This window comes from Narcine bancroftii, chromosome 1 (genome assembly GCF_036971445.1).
Source record: "Narcine bancroftii isolate sNarBan1 chromosome 1, sNarBan1.hap1, whole genome shotgun sequence".
NCBI lineage: Eukaryota > Metazoa > Chordata > Chondrichthyes > Torpediniformes > Narcinidae > Narcine > Narcine bancroftii.
Genome location: NC_091469.1, coordinates 241415216 through 241426048, shown reverse-complemented (window position 1 = coordinate 241426048; position 10833 = coordinate 241415216).

Here is a 10833-nt window from a genome sequence, read left to right as displayed (position 1 = left end):
GGGACATCATAAGTTCATAATAATTTTTATTCCATCGAAACAAAAACTCATGAGAAAATTTTTCTGAAATAACCGCCATTTCTATCTTTGCCCAACTGGGCGGTTCATCCATATTCATTAATGCACTAAGAAATTTAAATTGAGCTGCTTCATAATAATGTTGAAAATTCGGTAATCTTAAACCTCCAAATTGAAAATCCCACATCAACTTTCTCATCGCTACCCTTGGAAATTTTCCCTTCCATAAAAAGTCTCTAATTGCTTTATATAAATCCTTAAAAAAACAAGGAATTGATTGAAACAAATATTGTATTCGGGAAAAAATATTAATTTTTATAGTATTAATCCTCCCTAATAGACCCAAAGGCAAATCCTTCCACTTAATCAAATCTAATTTAATCTTTTTTATTAAAGGAAGATAATTAATTGAATATAAATTTTGAAATTCTGTATTAACATTAATTCCTAAATATTTAATTTGTGTGGTCCACTTCAAATTTGTAGTACTTTTATACTTTGAATAATCATTTTTACAAATTGTTAAAATTTCACTTTTGGTCCAATTTACTTTATAACCAGATAATTGACCATAAATTTCTAAACATTCTTGAATTGCTGGTAAAGAAATACCCGGATCCACCAAATATAATAAAACATCATCAGCAAATAGATTAATCTTGTATTCCTCATTCAAAACTCTCATGCCTTTAACATTTTCATTTTGACGAGGTGGTTCAGAATCCTCATCCAGTCCAGGAAACTTGTCTATCTTTAGTGCATTTAGCTTCCCAAACACGATCTCTGTAGTAATCCTGACTGTACTGAATTCTATTCCCTGAGACCTCTGATTGTCGAGTATATTGCTATTGTCTTCCTCCGTGAAGAGTGACACAAAATAGTTCCTCTGTTACCTATTGTAATTTCTCCAGCATCATTTTCAATCGGTCCTATATCTACCCATGTCTCTCTTTTACTCTTCATATTTAATTCATTATTTTCCAACTTTCTTTCATAATCCATCCTAATGACCTTATCTCTTAACGTAAGTTTTTTAAAGTTTTCCAGTTTTTCCACTAATTTTTGCTTCCTTGTCTGCCCTCTCTTTTACTTTTATTTTAACCTCAACCTCTCTTGTAGCCACATTTGTGCTGTTTTCCCATTCATAATTATCTTTTTTCTTGGAATATACCTATCCTGCAATTTCCTTATTTCTTGTAGAAATATCCTCCAATTCTGCTCTGCCGTCCCTCCATCGAACTTACTTTTGCAGTCAATTTGAGCCAGTTCCTCTCTCATCCGCTGGAATTCCCTTTGTTCCACTGAAATACTGACACTCCTGATATCAGCTTTTGCTTTTCAGATTTGAAACTGAACTCGATCATGTTATGATCACGACTGCCTAAGGGTTCCATGACCTTTCTTTCATTACACATCACCCAATCCAAACTGCCAATCCCCTGGTGGGCTGATTGACAAGCTGCTCCAAAAACCTATCCATAGGCATTCTATAAACTCTCTCTCCTGAGATCCAGAACCTTCTCAACTTTCCCAATCCCCTTCCATGTCAAAACCCCCATAATTATTTTGATATCTTCCCTTTTTTTGAAAAGTTTATTTAAAACTTTGCAAAATACAAGCATACACAAACAACAAAAAAACCTATAAATTACCCCCTATACCCCCTACCCCCCAACCCTCTATCCCACCCCTTACTATCCCTCCCCACCCCCCAGAGCTCATCATACAAAAAGAAAATTATTAAAACATACAAATAAAGTGGGTTAAGTTACAATACATAATTTCAACGACATCATTTTTCAAAGTAACCACTATACACTTTCTCGCTACTGCCAAACTCAATCGAATAAACGCTATCCAAGATTTATCCAAACGTACTACTAATGGATTCATATATCCTAATAAACACAGCCATGGAACCACATATAAATCTATTTGAAATAAATCTCGCAAAAATTTAATAATCTTTTCCCCAAAAAGTTTAACCTTTGGACAATTTCACACAGAAAAGTATCTATCTGATCTCCACACCTAAAACACAAATCAGAATCTTTGAAGCCATACCTCTTTAACTTTTCAGGGGTTAAATATAACTGATGTAAAAAAATATAATTAACTAAACGACAACGCACGTGAACTAATTTTGTAACGCTATGTAAACATAAATCAGACCATACCTCCTCAGGAATAAACATAGCTAAGTTCTGTTCCCATTTATCTCTTACTTGCAATACCTTCTTTATTTTTGATTGTAACAATACATTTCAGAAACAAACCCTTTCTTTCCCTTATCCATAAGAAATATTTTGAACTTCGATTGTATTGGTAATATCATTTCTCACACAAAATTATTCATTAAAAAAGCATGTACCTGATAATAAGGAAACAACGTATTTTGTGATATCCCAAAAGTCTCCCTAAGCCTATCAAATGAAAGAAATAACCCTGTTTAAAAACAATCTTCAATTAATACCAAACCTTTTAAGTCCCATTTTTTCAAATGAGAATTATGCATTGAAAAAGGAATCAAACGATTTTGATATAACGGAGTTTTAATTGAACATACTTCTTTTGACTCTAAAATTGATTCTATTTACTCCATACTTTAAATAAATGAGTTAAAACAGGTACCTTATATGTTTGTAAAAGCAATAAATTCCATTTATATATGAAATTATGTATTGATCTTTCTTGTATCTGATCCATCTCACCATAAGCCCACATTGGAGGTTGATCAATATCAAACAATCTACTAATAAACTTAAACTGCACTGCCTGATAATAATTTTGAAAATGTGTTAATTAGAGACCTCCCAAATCATATGACCATGTCAACTTTTGCAACGATACTTTAGATAATTTACCTTTCCATAAAAAAAGAGCTTATCACTTTATTTAATTCTTTTTAAAATTTCCCTGGTACCGGACACGGAATTGATTGAAACAAATACTGAATACGCGAAAGTATATTCATTTTAATACAATTTATTTGGCCAATTAATTCCATTGATTCAAATCAGGTTTAATCTTATTTAACAAAGGTAAGTAATTTAAACCATATAGATTCTTAAATTCCTTATCAATAATTACACCTAAATATTTAATCTTCTCTGACCATTTAAATTTAGTAATTTGCCTACAATCTGAGTAATCTTTGTCAGATATAGGTAATATCTCACTATTATCCCAATTTACTTTATACCTTGACATTGACCCATAATATTTTAACAATTCTTCTAAAGGTTGTAATGAATTCTTAGGTTTAGATAAATATATCAACACATCATCTGCAAATAAATTGATTTTATACTCTCATTGCCAAATCGCAATGCCTTGAATATTTACATTTTGTCTAATTGCCTGGGTTAAAGGTTCTATAACTAATGTGAATAAGGCTGGTGACAATGGACAGCCCTGTCTAGTTGATCTGTACAAAGTAAATACTTGAGAAATCTGACCATTTGTCACCACCTGTGCAGAAGGACTCATATATAATGCCTTAACCCAACCAATAAAAGACAGTCCAAATTTAAATCTCTCCAACACTTTAAATAAAAATTTCCACTCAACTCGATCAAAAGCTTTCTCGGCATATAATGCTAATATCATTGGATGATTAACTTGCTGTCTTGAAGCATTAATTATTGTAATTAATTTAGTAATATTATCAACTGACTATCTATTTTTAATAAACCCCGTTTGATCCACATACACTAATTTTGGTTTAAAAATTGCCAGTCTATTTGCCAAAGCTTTTGCTACAATCTTATAGTCTACATTAAGTAAAGATATAGGTCTATAAGAACCAACTTTCAATGGATCTCTATCTTTCTTTGGTATAACTATTATCAAAACTCTCAAAAATTATTCAGGAAATAACCTAGTATCTGTTTCCTGCTTCAGTACATCCATATACATTGGAAAAAACAAATCATGAAATTCCTTATAAACTTTTATGGTAAATCCATCCTCACCAGGTGATTTACCAATTGACATAGCTTGTAGTGCCTCTTTTAATTCAAAACCCGTAAACGATGTATCTAACAATTTTACCTCTCACTCATCCAAAGAAGCTAAATTCAAATAAGACAAAAAAGTGTCAATCTGTTCCATATCTACATTATCTTCAGATGTATATAAATCCTGATAAAAAGTACAAAATTCCTCATTTATCTCCTGTGGTTTATGTAACACCTAAGTTTCCACATATTGCATTGATTGTTCTGGAAGTTTGTTCAGTTTTCAACTGCCATGCTAATACTTTATGTGCTCTTTCACCTTACACATAATACTGTTATTTTGATCCCAAAAGCAATCTTTCATAATTATAAGTTTGTTTCGTATTATAACAAGGTTTCAAATTAGATAACTGTATCTTATTATCTTCTGTTGTGTTCTCCTGAAACTTTTTCTCTAAATCTTCAATCTCTTTCTCTAACTCAAAAAGTTCCACTGTATATTGCTTTTTCATTCTAGCCGTATAACTAATAATTTGACCTCTCAAATATGCTTTCAAAGCTTCCCGCAACATAAATTTACTCTGTACTGATCCCTAATTTATCTCCAAAAAGAGTTTAATCTGGTCCTTTAGAAACACAACAAATTCCGGTCGTCTAAGTAACATCTCAATAAGTTCTTTCAACTTTCTCAGAAAGCTCACAATAAATCAATAATAAAGAATGATCCGACAATATTTTACTTTTATATTCTGCCAAATCAACTCTTCCCTGTAGATGAGCTGAAACCAAAAAGAGATCTATTCTAGAAAATGAGTCACAACGAGCAGAATAAAATGAACAATCCTTCTTGGTCAGGTGAATACGTCACCATATATCAACCAAATTCAATTCCTCCATCACTTCTACCACCCTTTTAGCCATCTTAGTTTGATTAACAATTTTTGGAGATTTATCCAACAGTGGATCCAAACAGCAATTAAAGTCCCCACCTACCATTATATTCTCATTTGATTGGCTCAAATTTAAAAAGGTATCAATTACAAATTGTACATCATCTTCATTCGGTGCATACAAATTTAATAAAGTCCAAGTTTCAGAAAACAATTTACAATTCACCTTCAAAACTCTTCTAACATTTTCAAAAACAGACTCTAAAATAAAAGGTACCCTCTTATGTACCAAAATCGCCACTCCCCTGGCCTTAGAATTAAAAGAGGATGCCAAAACATGTCCAACCCACTCTCTCTTCAGTTTCAAATGTTCTTTTTCCATCAGATGTGTCTCCTGTAGGAAAGCAATATCCACTTTCATCATCTTTATGTAATCCAAAACACACTTCCTCTTTATTCGATGATTCATCCCTTTCACATTAAATGTCGCAAAATTCAATTTACTCATTTTATCTTTAAAAATAACTTTTAACACAACCAACCCAGAAACACACTGAAGCTCTGGTAAAAAAAAATTAAAAATGAACCCCCCCCCCCCCCCTTAAACCCCTCTGAAGAAAAAAAACCCTCTAAAGAAAAAACCCCACAGAAGTGACCGGGTGTGGTCTAAACCGCCATCCACCCCCCCCCCCCCCAGCTGATATTCATATATCTCAATATTTCACTTAAATACCAATCTCAATTCAATCCACCACCCCCACAACTCCACCATTGCTCCTGAACATCAACTGCAGCAGCAGATGGGTCCTCCTCTACCTTCTGGTTCGAATGCTGATTTTGACCATTTTTCTTGCTACTCCCGTTCACAGCACCATTGCACTTCGGATATCCATTTGCTTTTGATTTCTGTAACTCAAAACTCTGAGAATTATTTGGCAAAGAATTAGCAAAAGACAAAGCATCAGCCTCATCATCAAAAAATTCAGCCTGGAAATCCTTCAACACAGCAGGATACCTATAAGCAAACCGATAACCTTTCTTCCATAACACAGCTTTCGCTGGATTAAATTCTTTCCGTCGATGTATCACATCTTGACTCAGATCTGGATAGAAAAGGACTCTACGTCCCTGGATCATCATACGGCCTTGATTCTGCCGAGCTTTCTGAATTGACAATCATAAAATTAACTCACGATCTTGATATCTTAAACAACAAATAAGAACTGCACGTGGAGATTGATCAGGAAAAGGTTTTCTTCCTAACGCTCTATGTGCTCTATCCAATTCCAATCCTTCAAGAAAAGCATCTTTTCCCAACACTTCAGGAATCCATTTCCAAAAAAACTTCACCGGATCAATTCCTTCAAAATCTTCTGGCAAACCCACTATTTTAACATTGTTATGTCTGCTTTGATTTTCCAAGGAATTGATTTTCTGCATAAACGCACGCTTCTGAACCTTCCAATCTGTTAAACAGTGTTCCAAGTAATCTATTCGTTCAGTATATCAATCTACAATATCAGTACAATCATGAAATGCTCACTTAATATCCTTAAATTCCCCCTGAACCACATCCTCTTCTTTTAAACATTTAACCAGATTTTGCTTAATTGATACCACTTCACCTCTGAATTCAGCAAATTGAAGCTTGCTTTCTTGAAAATCTTGAGTAACTTGAACAGCCATATTATCCATATGTCGCATAAAGTCCTCTGAAACAGAAAGTATCTTCTTCCACCTGCTCTGTTTTGAAAGTCTGTAGAGTTGGAGATCTACTTCTAGAAGTTTTTGAAACATTTGAGGCCTAAACATTAGAGGCCTACCTTTAATAAGTCTGGCAGCTTTCAGGATCAAATCCAAATCTTCTTCAGGGTATTTCTCCATCTCCTCTTCTTTTCCTTCCACCATTAAAGCAGATACAGCTACAGACGCTGCCGCTGCCTGGGCCTCCCGACTCCAGGTCAACATCCCCTCCCACATTGGTCTGACATGCTCGGAGCATCGGGGGAGGGTCGACCCCATCATCAGGGCCTGTTCCGAAGTGACGCGCATCTGCAATTCCTAGCGCATGCCCAGTCCTGACTGGGTCCCGCGATCGAGACCTGACATTTCCACCATTGGGCTCGGCACATTGGCAATTAGTCTGATGTGCTCAAGACCTTGATTGGGTGTTGGGCCACCACTTGCAGAAGCCTCCACATCCCCGGGAGCGCGGTCTGGATTGTGAATGTTTCGCTCCTTGGCTGAATGGGCGGCAGTGGCGCTATCTTGTGTCGAAGGTGCTGGAGTCAACATTACCTTCGCCTGGCTGATCTTCGAGGTCTTCAGATAATCCAAAATCGATCTCTGGGCATCCTTCGACGAGGTAGGCCTCAGTCCCTCTGCACTTCCCACTCTTTTAAAATGTGCTGTTTTTGAAGTTTGACTTTTAATGGCTCTCATTATATCTGTCAAAACTCTTTAAAATCTTATAAAAAAACACTTTTAATATTCTAACAGTTTTTAAAATTCGGGTATTAAATATTCAATTGGGGAGAGGTGAAATCTCATGTCTACTCCCTACGCCATCTTGCCACACCCCCGACATTTTCCTTCTGATGCACATTTCTTTCTCCAGTTGTAACGTCGTCTACCTCCTTTGGGGACCTGTATTTCAATGCTGTTAGGGTCCTTTTACCTTTGCCATTTCTCAACACATAAGGACTTCTGTCCCTATGTCCCTTCACTCTAGTGATTTAATATCATTGCTTCCCATCAGGGCCATATCATCCCCTCTACCTACCTGCTTATCTTTCCTATACATCGTGTACCTTTGCACATTCCGCTCCTAATCACATCCATCATTAAGCCATGTCTCAGTGATGGCCACAATGTCATATCTTTTAATCTGTGGCTGGACAACAAGGTCATCTACATTATTCCTAATGCCCCATGCATTAGGCCAGTATCTGTTACCGATGTTGCTGCCTTTCTATTACACAGCAAATTATCCTGTCTTTTCACCTGCCTGTCCTTTCACTTCTTTGCTGACATTATTTTGCAGCACCATTACTGCTTCACTTAATATTCAGAAATGTATAAATCCATATTTTGAATAAAATCAATAAATGGGCCTTTACTTTCCTGTGGAATAGAGATTTCCAAAGGTTCATCTTGTCTCAGGCCAAAGTACTCTACCTCTCTGTCCTGTTCTCCCCTGGCCCCATGCTCATTGCTCAAATGAAGTATTCCAACCCTCTCCATATTATGTTGGTTTTGATTAAATCTTCTCACATTCTTCTAAACTTGAGAGAATACATTGAGAGTCTAGTAATCATTGTTTATTATGCAAACTCAGCATCAAGAAACCAGTCTAGAAACATCCTTTCTTGGGCAAGAAGACTAGAACAGCACAAGATTCCAGGTATGGCCTCACCATGGTCCCACAAAATTCCAAGAAGACATCCTTGCTTCTCTCTCCAAGTTCACCAATTTCTCCAGTACTATTTTGGTCTAAATGTCTTGTTTGCTGGATCCTTGGTTCTCTATCTGGAAAGGTTTTTCTGGCTTCGATGAAGTCCAGATATGATGCAGTTGTGCCATCTCTTTTATCCCCTTCAGTTCCCTATAGATTCTCATGTCTCTGTAAGATCCCCTCTCTAACCCAATATTATTATACAGTAGATTTGTCGTAAAGCATGGTATGTAAATATTTATCAGTCTGGGCCAACTGGACCTGTGGCCCCTCCCACAGGCTCCGGAATAAAGGTGACTGTTCCCTCAGCCTCCTCAGTTCGGGACAATCGACCAACAGGGAAGTGCCTTTATTCTATTGTGAATAAAAGCGCATCAGTTTTACTCAACTTCAGTGTTTTGGAGTCAGTGACGGTGAATCAAGATTCTTTCACATTTCTTGAGTCTGGTGAATTTTTTGGTTTATTACAAAAACATCACCATAAGTAATGACTTTTTCTCTTTTCTCCATTGCTCTGCACCACATTTTGAGGAGCACCAAATTGTTATGAAGATAATGGCATTTTGAAATGTGAGATTGTTGGGCAGGGGATAAAAGGACATGCTTTTAAAATAAGAATCACCTGTTCTCCAAATGGTGGGTCATACTCAGCCTCCAGCAATTCTGTGGTTAACTCCTTTGTGCTTTTGACACCATGGTTTTATTCCTCCTCCACACTTCCTGATATTTTTTTGCTTGCCTTTGAAACCTTCCATGGGCAGAAGTACTGTGTCCCTTTCCAGGCCACGAAGCAATTCTTCAGTCAGTCATTGGTGACAGGAAACAAAGTTTGCTTGGTGATCAATTTCAAAAATAACTGCAAAGTTGCTCCAGTTCTTCTGCACAAATAACATTTTTTTTACTTTTGTACCTGGTGGGTGTTGCTGTCTTATTCCCAAATTTGTGCACATGATTGAGATCATTGAAGAAAGTGGTAAGGTGCTTATTCTGCACTTGATTAGTTTTGGGGATGTAACAGTATAATGTAACACACAATACATGAATGACCTTATTAAAGATGTATCAATATTGTGGTGATGTTCCAGGAAATTAGCAACTGCGGCGGCCCCTCGCAGCCCCCTCAGGGGGCCTCACAAAATGAAGGACGAATGTGATGATTCACCAGGCTGCACGAGGCCCGTCAGCGCTCCCCTCCAATTGGCCACAACTAAAGGAGCCTAACTGGCTTATCAGGGAAAGTGGATCACAAACACACCAATCAGTGCTGAGAGGGTTTTGACCATGCCCTTCATTTTGAGAATAAAAGCACGGCTGTGAGCCAAATAAAGCTCAGTGATAACTCCACCCAACTGAGGTTCATGTCGCTCTTTCTGAGCTGACCTGCACACAGCTAGAACCTCTCCTGCATGACATAGCTTTTAGTAGCCAGCTACACAATGAACATTTTGAGAAGTATCACCAAATGCAAACTAAAAATGTATAGATTTTTCTGCCTAATTCTTTGAAAAAGATCTTAGAATACATATTCTTCCTTTCTCTCTGTTGCTTCACTCTGGACAAACAAGGACTGCAATACTGTTCTTTGCAGTGCTTGGCTGATCTCACTGACATGGATACTCAGTCTGTGAACAATTTAGAAACTTTTTAGAAGTTGCTAAAGTCTAAAATAACCCACTGTTGTGGCTGCAGGATGTATCATTAAAGATGATTGCCCTCCCAAATTTCTGACCCCACTATAATTGGATGATGGCAACATGCTCAGAAATTCTCTGCTCTCATTCCTTGCTGGGTCATATTCTGCCATTACTAGACTAACCTCTTGTGAAGTCCTAACACCAGTGCAGAGCACAGTGGTTGAAGGAGGTGCTTCACTTCCACCATCTTGAATGTAAATAACTGCCTGCAATAAATCCTAGGCTTGTCCGCAGTGCCCAGAATGGATCGAAGAGAGTTGTAGCCCAGCTGCTATTTTCAGAGAGAACTTCAACTTTAAATAAAGAAGGAAGCCTAGTTTATAATTTCACAATAAGGAGTTTCTCATCGTCTCTGAAGTGTGTGGCCTCCATCGGTTGTGGTCAACCATGGATGCTGCACCTCTGGTCGTCACTGTGGAATGGCCTCTTCAGGCCGCAAGCCAGGGTAGAGTTGACATGGAGATCTGTCTGTTGCCCACACAGTGGGGCCCCCACCCACCTCCATGCTAATGACAGGTCCAAAGGAAGAATGAAGGTCGATACAGTTTGGTGCCAACAGCATCGCAGGAATTGCCGTGCCCATGCTGGGTACAGCAGTCAGCCGCCTTCAGGACTCCCACTCTGGATCTTTCCTCGGAGTTTACTCCCAAAGCCTTTCCCATGAGTGGGTAGAGCCACAAGGCAGTGGAGGTTTGAAATTGGAGTTTTCCCTTTCCTAGATGAGTTACCGAGCCCCATCTACCTGGATGAACTGGTTTCAAGTGTTATGGAGTCCAGAGGACCCCAAAAACCAGCGATATGCACTACAACACAGGGTT